We start from the raw sequence: 19,000 nt of genomic DNA on the forward strand, positions 1-19,000 counted from the left end.
ACACAACATTTTTTTATTATTATTTCGTCAGTTTTAACATGTATTATATTCTCTGTTTCGCTATTTATTAGATTATATTTTATCTCAAATATGTGTATTGATGTTAATTTTGTGGATATTTAATTCGAATTTTAATGAACATGAATGAGCCTCAAAGGCTTTATTTATGTAAAGAATATTCGAGGGTTATAATAATGTGATTTATGATTTGAAAATATATTTATAATTTGCGTATAGGCAGATATGAATTTGAGTTATTAGCGAATTAATCAGAATTCAATATCTTACGGATATTATTACTTCTTTTATATCATTTTAGTCATAATATAAAGAAATTGACATTTCAAATAATTTTTATGTGTAATATCTGTTTTTATGTAAAAATACCAAGTGTGTAAACGTCGATAAATAAGAAGTTATTTTCCAGTCTGAAGGAATTTCGCATACGAGTGAAATAAATATAATTTATAATACATGTTCTGTTTAGTGTTAGTTTGCGGCTGTGCCGCGGCCTTTCAGATTTAGTTAATATTGCTAGATGCAATTTAATTGCGGGGAAATTTGTATGCCGTTATAGCCATTTAATTTTATTTACATATTTTAAATAATGAAACAACTCAGAACTAAAGTACCACACCCCGGAATAATGGGATATACGTAAAATTAAATAAAACTACAGTGAAAATTTTTGTTTCAAAGAAAAACCTGTTGAAGTGTTCTTAAAATTTCTAATATTGTTTACACATTATTTTTATTACGTATGAATAAATAATAATGAAGTAATATTATCAAATATATAACTATTTCTCTGTCATATATCCCATCAAGTTTGAGGTATCCATTCTAAGAATGGCTGGTGGCAAACCTAACTATGTTATATCTCAAATTTTACATAGATAAGTTTTTTGTCTCCTAAAACTCTGAGAATCTCATATACTTAGCTTTTCAGTACGAAGATTAATAGGAATGTGCAAAGTAGACTAGCTTACGTATAAGTAAATTAATGGCTATAACATATTCACTATTGCATTTCTGTGTTGCGAGTAATGCGTTTACACGCAGTACTAATACATTCCTTTTTGTAATTTATCGTTAAATATTATAAAACAGTGGGGCATAAGCCAAGTACGCGGAAAATTTAGTAGGTTTTGTGGTAAGGAAACTGATATATCGCTAGTTTTGTAAATGCGAAAATGTTTCCCGTTTAAAACTGGAACGTTATATTTAAGCCAATCCCTATTTTGCGCGAAGATACTTCGATTCAATTGGCTGACTTTTTATATAGGTTACGATACGGTTACCGCCATTTGAATGGCCGTTTACTTTTTCCGTGCATTTTGAAAAATAATTTTTAAATAAAGCGTAATTCACTGGACTCTACAAATGTTTTGACGCGTAATTCCCTGCAAGGATTACGTGCTATTAAACTAAGATTTTAATTTATTACATCGATATATAGAAGTATAAAGATACGTTCACATAATAGCACGGACGTTCTCAATGATCAAATATAATTTTATATGAGCGTTAGGATACTAACAATATCCAGGATATATTATTATCTAGAGTCTATACTATATTTAGACGGATAGGTTAGGTTTGACAAACGAGTCATAGATCGTCGATTTGTCGTTTCCTGGATTATAGTCATTGTTATTTATCGGCTTTAATTGATAGTTCAATAGCGGTTGCGTCCGGTTCGTTTCTCTCAAATTTATACTGAAAACAGTAAAATACTAAAAAATATTTTTAGAAGTTATCAATAGGTTGCCAAGGCTTTTGTATCCTATGTTATGATCAAAAATGCCTAATTTAGTAAAAATATAGAGAATATAACTGATTATAATTAATATTATGTAGAAAAATAACCGGGCGTGCGTTTTGCTGTCTCCAAAACATTGGATAAGGACTTGATCATTGTGCCGAACCAAAGATCTTGATTTACTTAAGATTGTAGTGCTTGTACATTATGTTTCGTATTATGTGAGGTTTAATATTGTTTGATTTTTAATAAATTTATAAATTTATATAGCTTTGCGACGATAGTGAAAGGTGCGTATCAAAGGCGTATTTTAGTACACCGGGTGTTATTTTGGGTATTTAATGTACCTACATTTTAAATATTTAGCTTTTGTAACTAAGGGCTGATTTTTCAGTCCTTGGTTAAAACTTATTCATCGAATAACGTTTTAAACTACCATTTCAAAAACGTATTCTAATAATTGTCCGTATATGACAGTTAACAGGTGCCATTTTAAAATGTTCGTGTAATACTTTATTGGACGGATAAATTTTAACCAAGGATTGAAAAATCGGCCCTAAATCGTATAAAATATTAACAATTTAAAATTAAATTTATTTTTAATAACTGGTTATATTGTTGCGTTCAAATTCAATTTCTTTGGACACTTTGTCATATTCTTTTAGCTCAAAATATGTCTTTGATAATGCAACGAATTCTTTTTAAATTGTTAATAATGTTATAATTTAACGATCGAATAAGAAAATTTAATAGGCGTATACTAAGTAGAAGTTATAAAAAAATACCAGGATTATCATTTATTTCGTTTTTAATAATTTTTTATTATGAAGAATTTTAAATCTCAATTATTGTAATTCCGAATTTATTCACTCCTAACGTTGTAGTCAAGGGTGGATCTTTATAATTTTATCGAAAAATCTCATTTGAACATTTGGAAAAACATTAAGGAATTTATCACCTATTTGGTACAAAATAATTTAAGAATTTAATTTTATCAGAAGTCTCTTGCATAATATTGACACCTTATTTATCGTATATTTTATTTGTTATATTGCAAATTTATTATAGTAATATAAAACAATAGTGTATGTAATCGTTGTCGCTAAAAATCTAAAGGTCTAAACGTATTTTCTTAAGTAAATATAGCATTTTGATGAACATTGGGTAATTTTAAAAGTAGTTGCATATCGTACGATCATCAATACTATATTGGTATTAATATAGAATATAATATTATAGCGTATTCGATACAATATTTGAGGAAATATCCCAAGTTCATAAACTCTTAACTTCTCTTTGACAGTAATTATGTGTGTGTATATGTAGGCTTATGTGTAATTCAATAATTACTATAAAAATACCATATTTAAGAAATGCATTTATGTCTTCTATACGATATATATAATTTGCATTTAGTAATAAATATTAGATTTGGATTATTATTGAATCGCAGTCGAAATAGATCTAGAATTGATATATTTAATTCAGGACTGTTCGATCTATGATCAATGCAAGTATCCACAGGCCTATACACTGTAAAGTGTCAAATATCGATAGAATAATATAACCTAAAGATGTAATTTAAATTTAAAATAATGTTTAAGGCAGTTTTCATAGATGAATGTACTGTTTATTTTCTTGGCTACTTATAGATAATGGTATAATCTGGTAAAATAATAAATGAATAAATAAATAAATAAACAATAATAGAAAGAGAAAACCGATGTTGCGTTGATGTAATCCGAATTTTAAACAATCTCAGAACTTCTCGTATATATGTACCTTATAAGGAAGGAAGTATATACTACCTTACTCTTGAATTTTGACGGATTCAAATATTTGAGATTTCCGCGAATCGTAAATATGTGCTGGAAAGGGGAATATTTTTTATATTTTTAGTTATGGTATTATAATTCTGATACGTTTGTCCTTATCAGATCTAATTAAGATGCAAAATTTTGAGAAATTTTGTTCGCCGACCGGTCTATCTTTTGTCTCTTTCTAAATGAATTATTAATTAGTAAAATTGCTAAAAAATCAATCAAATTAGTCTTTGTATACCACATGTGCCATTCTCTTGTGTCTAAACAATAAAGACAATTGGAAGGAACTTTTAGAATTAGCGTTATTATTTCTAGCTTTGTGAAACATAGCAATTTTAGTGGCTTTTCTTATGAAGTATGTGGGATGTATTTAGCGGTAACTATCGACACTAACCCCAGTAGAATAGCGTGTGTATAGTATTGATATAATCGAAAATATATATTTTTGTAACAACACTATCTTTCTATATAATATCTCGTTTTATAGCGTATATATTAAATACATTGACAATATTTTCATAGTGCATTATAACGTATAGGTGTTAAATTAGTATATATTCTGTAATGTATGAAACTACACGTGATGGGAAGGTTTTATCAATTAATGAATACATTCGTGCTTACACGTGACGATATTTACACTATACGATATGTCGTATCGATCGTAGCTTTGTATCACGTCGGACATATCTGAGATCCATCCACGGACTATCTTAATTCCATCTATCGTATGTCATTTTCATATAAATTAAAAATGTTAGACTATATCTTTCGAGTTACTACGACTCCGACTAATATATCATTGATGATACATTTGTACAAAGTAAGATTGATAAAGGCTTGATGAAATCTGAAAGACTGGAACCATTTGTTTTCTTTCACTTTACATATTTTGTTCATCAATCTATCATTCCCTTAAATAATTAGGATTATAACAACTTTCTATCTTGCTGTTTCATTTACTTTTTTGGTTTATAAACATTTTCTTTTAAGTATGAAAATTGCACATTATTAATTGTATTCTGGAAAGTTTAATTGGGTTTTACAACATTTTATTCATATCTTTTCGTCATCTTTAAGTTTCAGTCTTTCATTTGTTATACATGCGCAATTTTATGTATAATAATAATTTGAATATCGCGCAATTCTATTGGCTCTTATAATATCGTCAATTTACTATATCATAAATGTAAGTTAACTTAGAAAAATTATATTAAACTAATTTTCAGCGCGATTGTTAGATAATGTAACCAGAAAATGTGTTTCTGTATAACATTATATTACGTAATCTCTAAATTTTGTCGGTAAATATATACATAATAATTGGTGTAATACGATTCTGTTTGAGTGAGCAGTTTATTTGGATGGCATGTGATAATATATTGTAGTCTCTTTCTCTTTAATGACATTACAATAAGCTTACCTATAAGAGTGGTCTCAGATCATTACAGACATGCATCAAACCATTGCATTATTGCAATTATATGATTTAATAATTAATTATGTATCTGCAAAGCGAAATAATATTTTGTTACAGTTTATTTGAATTCGGAATCAGCAATAAATTATTTTATATTTATCATAATTTGATACACCGTTGCGTCCATACGACTCCAATGTCAAATTAAACTTTGACTCTAATGGACCATCTTCACAATCGAGTGCGTTGGCCCAACAAATGATCGTCGATGTTTGCCGCCATAACGGCGATTATAAATAAACAATGACGACCGATCATAGACATGTAGACTCGACCACGTTGGTCATTGTGAAGAGGGCCCATAAAGTGGTATGAAAGTGACAGTTGACAATACTTATACATTGCATAATTTTGATGGCTGTGAGAATATCAAGTTGTATGTGTAGCAATAAGTGCCCTTACGCACTAGCGTTTAACCGCGGGGGCGGCTAACCGCGCGGTTAGCCGCTTTCCCATTTTAATATGCAACCGCTTTTATGATTAGTGCGTACAATCATAAGCGGTTGCATATTAAAATGGGAAAGCGGCTAACCGCGCGGTTAGCCGCCCCCGCGGTTAACCGCGCGGTTAGCCGCCCCCGCGGTTAACCGCTAGTGCGTAAGGGCACTTAATCTCTATTGGTCGAATCTCGGAACGTAGCTTGGAATTGTTAAATATCACTTTCATACATTTATGTTGCGTCCTTTTGCAATAGCAGATATACCTGGATAGGGAGTAGGCTGGGATTGAAGTTTTGTGATCTATAATGTATTGTTCAAGGGTTTACTAAGCCGTAGCTAGGCCACGTTTTACATTTTAGTGAGTGATTCCCAGTTTCATGAATTTTGACTTTGTGTCTGAGAAATCTATATTTTTCTGTTGATTTCGCTGTTTTGTTTTACAGTACAAAACGCTATTACTGTGACAAGAATTTTATATATATTTAGAAAGGTTTATTTTTGCAAGGAAATAATGCCCTGGTTCGGCTTAGTGCACCCTTTATAAATAACCATATGTACGACATGGCTAGAATTAGTAAAACCGGATGCGTCTTCAGTATTTGAATTTTGTAATATAATTTTCATAGTATAATAATTACAATTGCATAGACTACATAGAATACATTTTAACTGCGAGCATTTACTTGTGTGTCACATTATGTCATATAGCGTGTGAATGTATGTAAGATTGTTTAATAGTATTATAATATAGGTTTCGGGTCGTCGCGCACTACCGGTTTTTGCATAGTGCATACGAAAGATCTGATACAAGTTTCGGTCAAATTGCGCGTAAAACGCCAGTGCGCGAACGCTCTTGTTATGCTTTTGTTTCTCATGTATTCATTCCTATTTATAACGAACGTAACTATTTTACCTCATTCTGTGCTAAACTGGAAAATGATATGTTTAATGGATTAGAAACGAAATTATATTGATTGTTTTTGCCCTGCCCGCCCCATTGATATATTTCCCATTTATTTTTGTATATAAAAATGCCCCAACCTGAAATTTTAATCAGGAATTATTTATAAAAGTCTTCGGTACTTAATGTGGTTGTGGCAAGAATATTATATTTTATATTATCATAATATATTAAAGCTTTGATCAATAATTGAAAGTATACATACATTTGGTGTTTAATATTGCGTAATTGTTTATGAAAACTATAATCCCTTCGGGCTGTATTCGTTTCATGCATGTACTTATTTCGGAATTGATGTGTCTTAGCCTTATTTTTAAGTGTATGGTAATTATAAATAAACATTTGATAAAATTGAACTATTTTGTGATTATTTTGTATTAACTGGTTTTTTTTACAGTGTATTATTTTATATTTATTATGTCTTAAAACAACTGATGAAAAATATTGTCCCTGTGTCTTTCTTTAGTTCATCAATATAATGGTTATTACGTCGTTGGCTTTTTATCTAACGCATTTTCTCAAACTGGAATTAGTATAGCTTTAAGTCAACACAGTAAACCACCTGAACGTAAAAATATGAAGTAAAGATGTAGAAGCAGGTATTTTGTTTATCATGGTGATGCTGTTTTTTGATTGTTCGTTCTTTATTCGTTATTGTTCCTTATTGAAATATTAAACCAAAAAAGTGCATTTTTGAAATGGATTTCTAAGTCCTATCACTGCGCACAATTACCCACACAAAAATGGTTTTAGGTACCAAAAAATAATAAAAAAAGCGTTATGGAATTCGCTAAAGGAAAAAAAAAACTAAATGTGCGAATTTGGACTTCGTCGTTGGTTATTTTTTAATTCTGTTCTAATTTCTAGGATGCTAATCACAAAAAAAAAAAAACAGCTAAACCTTTATAGGATCACGTTGTTGTCAGTCTATCTTGTCGTGCTGTCTCATAATCTGACAAGGCAAGCAAATGTATGATATTAAAGAATCCTGTTATGCTCCTATGATCCTAAATTCAGAAATGCTTCTTGGAAAATGCTTCTTCTTTCTTCTTCTCTTAGAATGTACCTAGTCTGGTCATAAGTTCTGTCACACATGTTTTATTAAATAAACAAAAAGTTACTTTGATATATTTATTGTTTTATATGTGGCAATAAAGCTTACATAATATTACTTAACTAGCGGTCCGCCCCGGCTTCGCCCGTGGTACATATTAACGTTTTCTCTACATAAGAATCATCCTCGTACTTCAAGGAATATAATAAAAAAAGAATTATCGAAATCGGTTCAGCCGTTCTCGAGTTATGGAATTACAACGAAAAGTGGCATTGATTTTTATATATTACTAGCGGTCCGCCCCGGCTTCGCCCGTGGTACATATTAACGTTTTCTCTACATAAGAACCATCCTCGTACTTCAAGGAATATAATAAAAAAAGAATTATCGAAATCGGTTCAGCCGTTCTCGAGTTATGGAATTACAACGAAAAGTGGCATTGATTTTTATTATATATTACTTAATAATTTCGTATAAAAATTAGTCAAAATGTCATCCATGTTTTGCGATACAAGCTTTCAACCTCCGCGGCCAGTCGTCTGTCGCAGCACGCACCATGTCCATGTTTATTTTAGCAGCTACTTTAATAATGGATGTTTTGGGTGACTCCAAATTTTGGTGGGATTTAGCGCAGGTTCTCTCCTCTAAAATTTTATAATCCAGAGGATTCAGGTCCGGGCTAGAAGATGACCAATCTACATAACGAATGATATCAATCTGACGGGCGGCTGCAAGTTTTGGATACTCTTGGCTTTGTGGGCAGGTGCTGAGTCCTGCTGGAATACCCAGTGTTAATTTTTTAACATGTTCTGAAAAGGAGGTTTTACGAGGTTTGTCAGGACTGTATTTTGGTAAACATTCGAACTTATTTTCACACCCTTTTCACAGAAAAACACCTCTGTTAGGGTAAAATAAGAGACTCCCCGGAAAACCATTACTGATAAGGGGTGATGGCCGCGTTGGACTCGAGATTCACGTCGACAAGCTTTTTCATTACTGAGGGTATACACTTTGATATTCTGTTTGTTGCAGCACTCCTCCACTGTAAAAATTTTTTCATCTGAAAACAGGATTTCACGATACATTTTTCTCGCGTATCCTTTATGTAAAACGCGACATTTATCCAGTCTTAATTTCTTCAGGCGTGTGTTAACCCATTGACCACCGAGCGGCCCAATGAGACCACGACACAATAGATTTTTTATTGTGTCTGTGATTCCGGGGGCTGATCGCTGATGGGTTTTTCTACAATAAGCCCATAGTCCTAGGTCCTTGTTAAACATCTTTTTAACTGTGGTACTGCTAAGACCCATCTGCAGTGCTAACTGTTTTCGATTTCGGACCGGACTTTTCCTTATTCGCACCTTTACTGCTTTTATCACTGCCGTCGTTCAAATCGTACGACAAAGACCACTTATATTCCTATCTTCTACTCTTGAATCCTACTTAAATCGTTTTATAGTGCAATAAAAAAATATCTGCGTTATTTGTAAATTTTAAAGCAAACTGAAAATTTCTCTTGGCGCGTAACCGCTACGATGCATAGCGAGAACAGCGACTATGTCTTATTTTTGCGTCTACTACATTGTAACAAATACGAAGCAAATACGTTATTCTAATAAAATGTGTCGTTTTTTAACACGTCAAATAATCAAAAATCGCACGTGAAAAAGAAATGTGTGGTAAACATTAAACATTAGAAAATCTGACATGATGACAGAACTTATGACCAGATTAGTTATAAGCATATCATTGTGTTGTTTGGTTGCAATAAATATTTTTGTATTGTATTGAAAATATCTGAATTCATCAGAAATGGCAAAGTTTTTTTCCCTCGTCGGACAATGCCGGGTTCAAATTGCAACAGTGAACGAAAGCTGGAAGCGCCTTCGATTTTTGGGCCAAATTTTTTTGTAGAGAGCGTGCGAAATGGCATGCATTGCCACCTCCAACGTCCTTTACCTACAACTGGCCAACTCCAAAAATCCATCCAAATTTCTTTCTCTTCCTTGTAGGTATTCCTTTCGCTAACATGATATATCTATATCAGTATCAGAAGTTCTGAAAGAAATAGTACCTAGTATCTTCATTTTGTTGGCAAGCAAGAAATGTTAATTTGGTATCCGCTTCTTCGTGATCAGGACATGACAGCTCATTATTGATAATGCGTATTACTTTATTACCAGTAACAGAATATTCACAACACAAATCATGTATGATGTAAATGACCTTACTACCGAAAATGATTGCCATCTCCTCAATGATCGATAAAAAACTTGAAAATAGTAATATTTCTTAAAGTTTACATTCTTCAAATCTTTCGTAAATTTCTTGTTCTTATTTGTTGAGGACCAGAAATAAGCAATTCCTCGACGTCTACACTAACTCGAAGAGAATGCTCATAATCTTTGATGGAGGGTGTGAAGTAGCGATCAAACTACTTGCAGCGTTGTTGACAAGGCATTGTAATATCTTCTTTGACACGCCTCCAAAAATACGGGGTAAAAAAAGTATTTAAAAAAAAGCCATCTACAATAATTGTACCGCCAGCTCAAATTGACCTTGTAATCATAATTACATGGTTAATTTGGGCTTGCCGTCTAATATGGCTCATCATACAATATCTCAATATTGTAACACTGATTCGCCAACTGTCAATTGTTTGTTTTCTAAAAATGCTTCGAAATTTAATTGTTGCAATACTAACGCCCTGAGAGAATCCGTTTACATCTCTCGGGGCGAACCATAAGCGATCAATTCACAATCAGTCGTGATATTGCTGAGTCCACAATCTTATATAAAAGTGCAAACAGCTTTGAAAAAGCCATTTCAATATGGCAGGCCCCTAAATGAATAAAACAAATAAATAAAAATTGTCTAAGTTTGGAGATTCTTTAGCTTGAATATAATAATAACTAGTGCGAGCGATAGCTAGATAAAAGGTGACCTGAATGTAGGATATTATTAGACAGATTTGCAATATACTGACATTATTAGACATTTATTTGCAATGTCAATTCTAGAGTTTTCAAGATAGTTTCATTGTTGGTAGGAGATGGTAGGAGATTCAATAGAGTAAGATATGAAACTTTTTGAACTCGTGAATCGTCAATCACAATCTTGCTGTAAAATTCTACCAACATTGGAACACTCGATATTTTATACTTATATGTATAATAACATCCACGTAACGTCCAGCTGTTTCGACAAATTCAAATTGTCTGGAGTTAATATTAAGTTTGAAGGTCTATCTGACACCAGATGGTAATTTGTAATTTCTTGCTAAATGGATGCATTTTAAAAGTAACTTCTTCAAAAGCCCTGCCCTTTAGTTGTTATTTTGTTTTTGTGGTGATAACACCAATAATGCATGCATACCATGCACAATCGTAATAAAATTCTCTAAATTGTTGAATATTTATGTACATAAGGACTAGAAGATTGCACAGACACCGGATCCGGATTCTGCACGATATCCTGAAAAATTATTCCTACCGTATTGCTATTAAGAGTTTCTACGAAGACACCAGAATTCAAGTCTGGGCGACGTTGAATATCTTCAGGACATACGTGATCACTAGTTACTCTCGAAAATCTAGCTCAGTCTCTAGTTCTTCTAAAGTTGTGTAAGAACAACAGTGCCCATTTTTTGAAAGTACTATGTTGACAACTTTCTTACTCTTGCATAAGCTCTTCACTGCTACACCAGAGTAATGTGCTTTGAAGGTTTAATTTTGTGACCGAAAGCTGCGTAAATTAGATCTTGCCCTATGGAAAAAATAGAAAGTTCTTTCTTGTTTTTTTTCTATTTTGACGTGCCTTTTGGGATAGATGAGATGATTCAAAAAAAAAAAGGAAGAAGCTCTTGCACCTAATCGCATTCTCCCAATATCAAATCTACGGCTGTATAATTTTCAGTCAATTCTCTGCTGGCTGATTTTTTTTTTTTTTTTGTGTGGTGTCTCTCAATGTTAGCCAGAAGGGCTTCTACATTTTAACGCGGACGCGGGGGTGAACTGAAGGTTCACCCTGGTAGCGACATGCACAAGGGCGTCCCCCCTTGACGGGGACCACGAACCTCGGCTTGAGCTGTCGCTTGAGTGGAGGAGGCCAGAAGGGCCCTAATCGGACGGGTCTGCTGGCTGAGTTGAGGACTTCTTAGTTCTTCATGAAGTTGTGTTTTGATCGTTTTGAAAAAATCCTTGTAAGTGTAAGTGTGGCGAAAAATTAAGCAAAAATCTTTTTATTTTCAGCGTATTTCTTTTTATTGTTTTGTCAAAAGTTTCAATTAATTTTCTTTCCAAGTGACGGTCTGAGAACGTAGAATTAGGCTATAAACAGGTGCTCTAGAAATGTTTGATATTCTTTTTTTACGAAATTATAAAACAAATATTCATTATTATTGACTACTCTTTCTTCTAGCATATCACAAAGTATAGTACACGCAGTATTTTTTTCCTTAGTAATTCGCTATTATAATCCTTATAAAGGAGAATGACCACGGGTGGTATCGGTAAAATTTTAGTTGTGCCACGTATTCGTGATATTGTTAATTCCTATTTGTATTTATAATGGTCATATGTATCAATATTAAGTCTTAATTATACCGGATAAATTGAAATAATAGTAAAAGTTATTCTTTTGAAACATGTATGACCACGTATGGAATCGGTAAAATACTAGTTGTGTCACGTGTTCGTGATATTGTTAATTCCTATTTGTATTTATAATGATCATATTTATCACTATTAAGTCGTAATTATACCGAATAAATAGAAATAAAAGTAAAAGTTTTTGTTTTGACACATATATCTATCTCTCTTGCAAGTTGCAAGCGTCCTGCGTCATATGTCATAGTTGAATGAATGTGTTCGACGCATTGTTCGACGTTATTTATTTTGAAATAATGTTTATTACGATTTACTTTTCACATTTATCTTGTAAATTAAAATATTACCTACGTAATAAATGTAAAACTTAACGTTCATCGTTAGTTTAAACTCGATAAAGTATATTTTTGAAGATTTGAATAAAACTTTTGTTTTATTTTTATTGTCGTGAACTGCGGCTTATTTACATAAAAACTTTAATCGTTTCTAAAAGTACTAACATCAAGCTTCAAATTGAGCTATATTTCATCTTGACACAATAAGTTTGATTGCGATACCAAGTGCCATAGTCACTTGGGCAATCTCCTTTCTCGTAAATATCACACATCGGCATAATTAGCGGAACAGAAAAAAAAAGTGAGACTATGAGATAATAACGCATATATATATTTGACGAATATGTAATTAGACACAAAATAACAAATTGATTAACACCTTTATCAACGTCTTTGAAAAGTCTTCGTTATTTTTTATTGAAAAATAAAGAAAATTGAAATAAGTGAAATTTTTAGATGATTATGAACCATCACAAATTCGTCTGGGTATGCTACAGATTATGTTATCGATGATTTCTTGAGGCAACCGCTCCCACTCCTCTAGTAATGCGTTTCCAAGTTCATTCAGATTGTTGGAGGGTGGCATTCTGGATTTAACCCTTCTTTTTAGTAAGTCCCAGACATGCTCTATCGGGTTCATATCGGGAGAATTTGCTGGCCACTGAATCACCGTTACCACGACTGAATACCTACGTGGCTCAGATATGCCTGTACCGATTGTGCACTATAAGCAGGAACATTATCTTGCATTAGAATAAAGTCGTCGCCAATAAATTGGGGCAAATGGTACAACATGTTCTTCCAAAATGTCTCTGATGTATCTATCTGCTGTCATGGTCCCTCCTGTGACTATCACTAACTCCATGCGATCTCCCAAACATATCCCTCCCCAAACCATAATCGAGCCGCCACCATAAGCCACTGTGTGTTCAAAATTAGACTGTATGTGGCGTTCTCCTTTGCGTCTACATATTTGCTGTCTCCCATCGATCTTTTTTAAAAGAACTCTGCACTCATCAGTAAAGAGAACCTGCTGCCATTCGTTCAAATCCCAATGACGATGTTCTCGCGCATAGCTTAATCGGTTTTCGCGGTGACGTCTTTCAAGTTTTGGGCCTTTGGTAGGAATATACGACCCTAAACCAACTTCTTCAAATCTCCTGTATAGGCAAGCATACTTAGGCATATTCTGTGTATCAAAAACTATCAGTCAAATAAATTTCATTTGGTTATCAAAAGTATGAAGGTGATCAAAAAAAAACGATAAAAGTTAATTTAATTAAAAATAGCCATGACCACTTTTTGACAGGCAAGAAATTATAGGCATATTTGTTTATAAAAAATACGTCTCATCTGGTTATCAGATCGGTGAAGGACGATCTCCCACAGGCTCTTAGACTATGGACATTTCTTCTCATTTCATCAGCCGTAATGATTTCCAGTTATGTTAAGTCAGGCATAATAAAGAGCTTTTAATAAACAAAATTGCCTACAGAATAACAAATTTATAAAAAAACCATTAAGTGAAATTAAAAAAAAAAATACAATTACAACTCCAAAAGTAATATTCTTCGCCTCTGTTCGGCTCCTGTCATATACCCGGAGCGTCTGAAGACGATATGTGTATTGTGTATAGAGTGGTTAAATGCATTTTCTTCATGCATAATTTAGTAAAACTATGTGTTTTGTGCTAAAAGAGATTAACATTGATTTGTAAATAACGATTATGTTTCGATAATTCCTTGTAAGTACCTACATAGCGAGGAACGCGAATATATCTTTGTTGGATTGATTTACTTGGAAAATTTTATAGTACTTTTAAGTGTAGTACGAAGCTGGTGAAATGATGGAAGAAAAGAAGGTTAAAATAACACAAGATTTATACTGTAAAAAATATGGTTTTCAAACACAGGTTTATATTTAAATCATAGAAATCTAATCATTTAAATCTCAGTTCAAAAGTATTTACAGTACTGATCATTCCACAATATTACCTGTTACAATTACAAAAAATAAAATAAAAAAACAATCAAAATCAGGGATTATCTTTATTTCTGACATTGTAGATACCTACATCGGAATTTTCATTATGCTCTTCTTCATTTTCACTTTCCCTACTGCTGTGTAAAAAATCATTTCATCGATTAATTCAATTCACCTTTAAAAACAAAACCAAGTAATGTAATTCTGCACAAAGGGAACACGTGTAGTCACCACCAATGTTTAAAGACGACTGACGGATTTTTGAGTTTTTTGACTGACAGGCTACCGTCACCTACCGCCCGAATTGTTTTTGATTGTGTATGACCGTGAATTGACTTCTATTTCTTTTGAACAAGGCGTAATGCCTGTCCCAGACAGACGCGGCCTGCGGTGGCGATCTGCTGTTGCCTTCTTGCTTGACCGTGATAACAATATACTGCCGCGGCCGCGGTGGCGGTCATTCTAACCTACAGCGGCACATTAGCTCTCGAGTCTCACCTGCAAGTGGACGTTAGTAATGGCCAATCGTACGAAGTTTTATTGCTTTTATTGCCCATATTTTGTTTTTAATTCTGTTGTTTTTTTTAGTATTTATTTACTTATTTGGTCAACCAACATTTGTTTACAATGATTCTTTAATATAATTATTATATAACATATATTTCTTGCGATAAAGTAACAAATAATTAGAGGTTAACACAGCATGCGCCAATTATACAGAGCTATTTCTTAAGAGTACGTAAGAGTAGTAAGTCTTTATGTGATGTATCATACAAAACTGGGTACTTTTGCACTGTTTGAATAAACAACTCAGTGTTTATAGGCATAATTTCACGCGGTACACGCGGCTTGTTGCAAAAATTTACAACTGATCGCGTAATGACCGCCTCATGTCCGCGCGCTCATTCACACAGAAGCGGTGGCGGAGAGGGCGGGGCTTGCGGCCGCGGTAAGCCGCGCTGTGACCGCGTCCAGGCCGCGTCTGTCTATGTCGTTCCTAGAACTTTCAAGTCATCCAACTGACCGCCACCGCCACCGCCACCGCAGGCCGCGTCTGTCTGGGACACGCTTTAAATGCAAGTACATTGTATAGGGTTCTTACGATTCAATGATTCGGGTGTTTTTGGAAATACGACAATTAGCGAAGATCTGTATGCGCATTATTAAATTTGGAGTACTGTACGTAGTTATTAAGCCTGTCCCAGACAGACGCGGCCTGCGGTGGCGATCTGCTGTTGCCTTCTTGCTTGACCGTGATAACAATATACTGCCGCGGCCGCGGTGGCGGTCATTCTAACCTACAGCGGCACATTAGCTCTCGAGTCTCACCTGCAAGTGGACGTTAGTAATGGCCAATCGTACGAAGTTTTCTTGCTTTTATTGCCCATATTTTGTCTTTAATTCTTTTGTTTTTTTAGTCTTTATGTGATGTATCATACAAAACTGGGTAATTTTGCACTATTTGAATAAACAACTCAGTGTTTCTAGGCATAATTTCACGCGGTACACGCGGCCTGTTGCAAAAATTTACAACTGATCGCGTAATGACCGCCTCATGTCCGCGCGCTCATTCACACAGAAGCGGTGGCGGAGAGGGCGGGGCTTGCGGCCGCGGTAAGCCGCGCTGTGACCGCGTCCAGGCCGCGTCTGTCTATGTCGTTCCTAGAACTTTCAAGTCATCCAACTGACCGCCACCGCCACCGCCACCGCAGGCCGCGTCTGTCTGGGACACGCTTTACTCGAACAAGTTGACAAAACGTATTGTTCGGGAAAATAAAACAAATGAATGAAAAAAGTGTATGTAAAGTGTATCATCTAATTTTCTATTTTCAAATTTGACAATAAATTAAAAAAATATCATAACTGGCCAGTTTCTCAACTAAAATATTTTAAAATCCTGCTTTTTTGTGTTCCGCTAATTATGCCGGTGTGTAAGGAATTTTGGAATCATCGCAGAGAAAGAACTGTGCTTTTCCAACATTTGTATATCATATTTTTGTTTATCTTTGGATTTTTTCTCATTTCTTGTGCCACAAACGACCGCAACACGAACAAATATCCGTGTAAATCTGAGATATTTAAAAAAAAGTTTGTCGGATGGTCAACCAATCACATAGATTATTTTTGCTAGAATTACGCGTCTCTTTCTCACGATCAACAAAATCTAAATCCTGCCTATTTAATTGATGTTCAGTTGGTCTGCTCTTCATTCCTGTCTTCTTCCATTTTCTCTGCATACAGGGTCCTCGCGTAACACGATGAGCACCCCTGTCACGAACACGTTTATTTTCCCTGTATACGAGGGGCATACCAAAAAAAAACTAGATACTCGAAAACCATAATATTTATTATTTGTTACTTATATCTATCTTTTCAAAGTATTCACTCCGAGCACGTATACACTTTTCCATGCGTTGAAACCACTTGGAAAACACCTCTTTTCCAGATACCTCGGAAATTTCGAAATTATAGGCAGCCAGTGCATCTTCCTTGCTCTCAAATCTATTTCCTTTCAAATTTTCTTTAATTTTGGGGAACAAGTAAAAATCACAAGGTGCCAAGTCAGGAGAGCATGGCGGGTGAGGCAAGATAGACACATTTTTCGAATTAAAAAAATCAAGTGTTCTGGCGAACGTGTGCGCCGAGGCGTTGTCGTGGTGCCAAAGAAGGTGCCGGATTCCCGACTTCGGTCGCTTGTCACACCAAGCTGACAATACTGAGGGGGCACAAATTGACACATACCACTCAGAATTAACTGTTCTTTGATCCTCTAGCACTACAGTAGCGATATGACCGGTCTTACAAAAAAACGAGGCAATCATTTGTTTTTGCGTGCTGCGTGCACGACGACATTTCGTTGGTGTTGGTTCATTATCGAAGCACCATACAGTCGACTGTCGTTTTGTTTCGGGGTCGTAGTTATACAGCCATTTTTCGTCACCTGTAAGTACATATATCGTATACGTTCTTCTTCTCGCCTCCGTCGAATTTCTCTATCATAAATCGGCACCAATCTACCCGGCCGCGGCGGTCTTTCTGCTCATCGGTCAGTTTGTGCGGCACCCATCTTGAACAACGCTTACGGAGAGAAAGGTGATCATGAATAATGGTTTGCAACGCTGCTGATCCAATACCCAGTTCTCGCTCAAGCTCTACATAATATGTAATTCGTCGGTTTTCGCGAATAAATTTTTCAGTTGCTTGAATATTTTCTTTAGTGACTGCGGTTGGCGGCCGACCTGTCCTCGCTTCATCTTCAAAGCTTCCCCGTCCTCTTTTGAATTCAGCAAACCAATTAAAAACTGTTGCTCGTGAACAAGCAGATTCACCAAAAGTAGTAACCAAAAGTTTAAAACATTCTTGCGGCTTTAAACCTTTTTTATAATCATAATAAATCATAGTGCGAAAATCTCGTCGATTGAGTTCCATTGTTGCAAGCAAATTCCCGCCAGATTGTTACAAAAATAAGCCTTTATGAGCAAAAAATATTTGAATTCAAATATGTTCCAAATTTGAATTTGACACTAAATAACTAGTGTTTACGATGGTGTATAACTTGCCGGTATCAAATTATTAAGTAAAGAGTATCTAACAACTTTTGGCATGACCCTCGTACCTGGTCCTCGCGTAACACGATGAACACCAGTGTCACGAGCACGTTCATTTTCCCTGTATACGGGGTCCTCGCGTAACACGCGATTGATATTGATGCCAAGTCCTTTCCATTCTAAGAGTTTAAAGGCATCTTTCAAAGTAGCGGTAAAAAGTTTTGGTGGTATCACGTCTCCTTGTCTGACACCGCGCTGCAAAGGAATCGCCCCTGTACACTGTTCTTTTACTACAACAAACTTCTCAATACTTCGATATACCGATAGTCAATGCGGCACCGCTGCAGAGACCTTAATACAGCCCAGGTCTTGAATCGAAGGCTTTTTCATAGTCCACAAACGCTAAGCATAATGGCAAATTATACTCCTGGTCTTCAGTATAATTTGCCGCAGCGTGTGGATGTGGTCTATGGTGCTAAAGCCCGCGGAAACCCGCTTGTTCGGGAGGCTGGAAGTCATCTAACCTGCGTTCGACACGATTCGTGATAACCCTTGAAAACAGCTTATAAACATGACTTAGAAGTGCTGTGTGCAGTGGCATAGAGCGCCGGTCTGCCATAAGTTTGAGAGTTTGGTCTGAAAGTTTTTGCGGATTTATTTTACGCCGGGTCTTAAAGTGGGACCCATGCCTCGTACAATTCGGTGATCGCTTCCGGTTTTCACCCTTTGGATCACGGAGACATCTTTGAATATTTGTCTATTCGTGGTGATAATGAAGTCTATCTCATTTTTTGTCTTCCCGTCGGGGCTGAGCCAGGTCCACTTCTTGTGGGTTAGTTTCTGGAAGAAGGAGTTCATCATAAAAAGGCCTTCCTTCTCCAGAAAGTCAGCTAGTCTCTGGCCCCTTGGGTTGCGCTGCCCAAATCCTAATTGCCCCACTCTTAACTCATCATCGCCTCTCTTACCAATCTTTGCGTTGAAATCTCCCATCACAACATTGAAGT

This window comes from Colias croceus, chromosome Z (assembly GCF_905220415.1).
Source record: "Colias croceus chromosome Z, ilColCroc2.1".
In the NCBI taxonomy this organism is placed as follows: domain Eukaryota; kingdom Metazoa; phylum Arthropoda; class Insecta; order Lepidoptera; family Pieridae; genus Colias; species Colias croceus.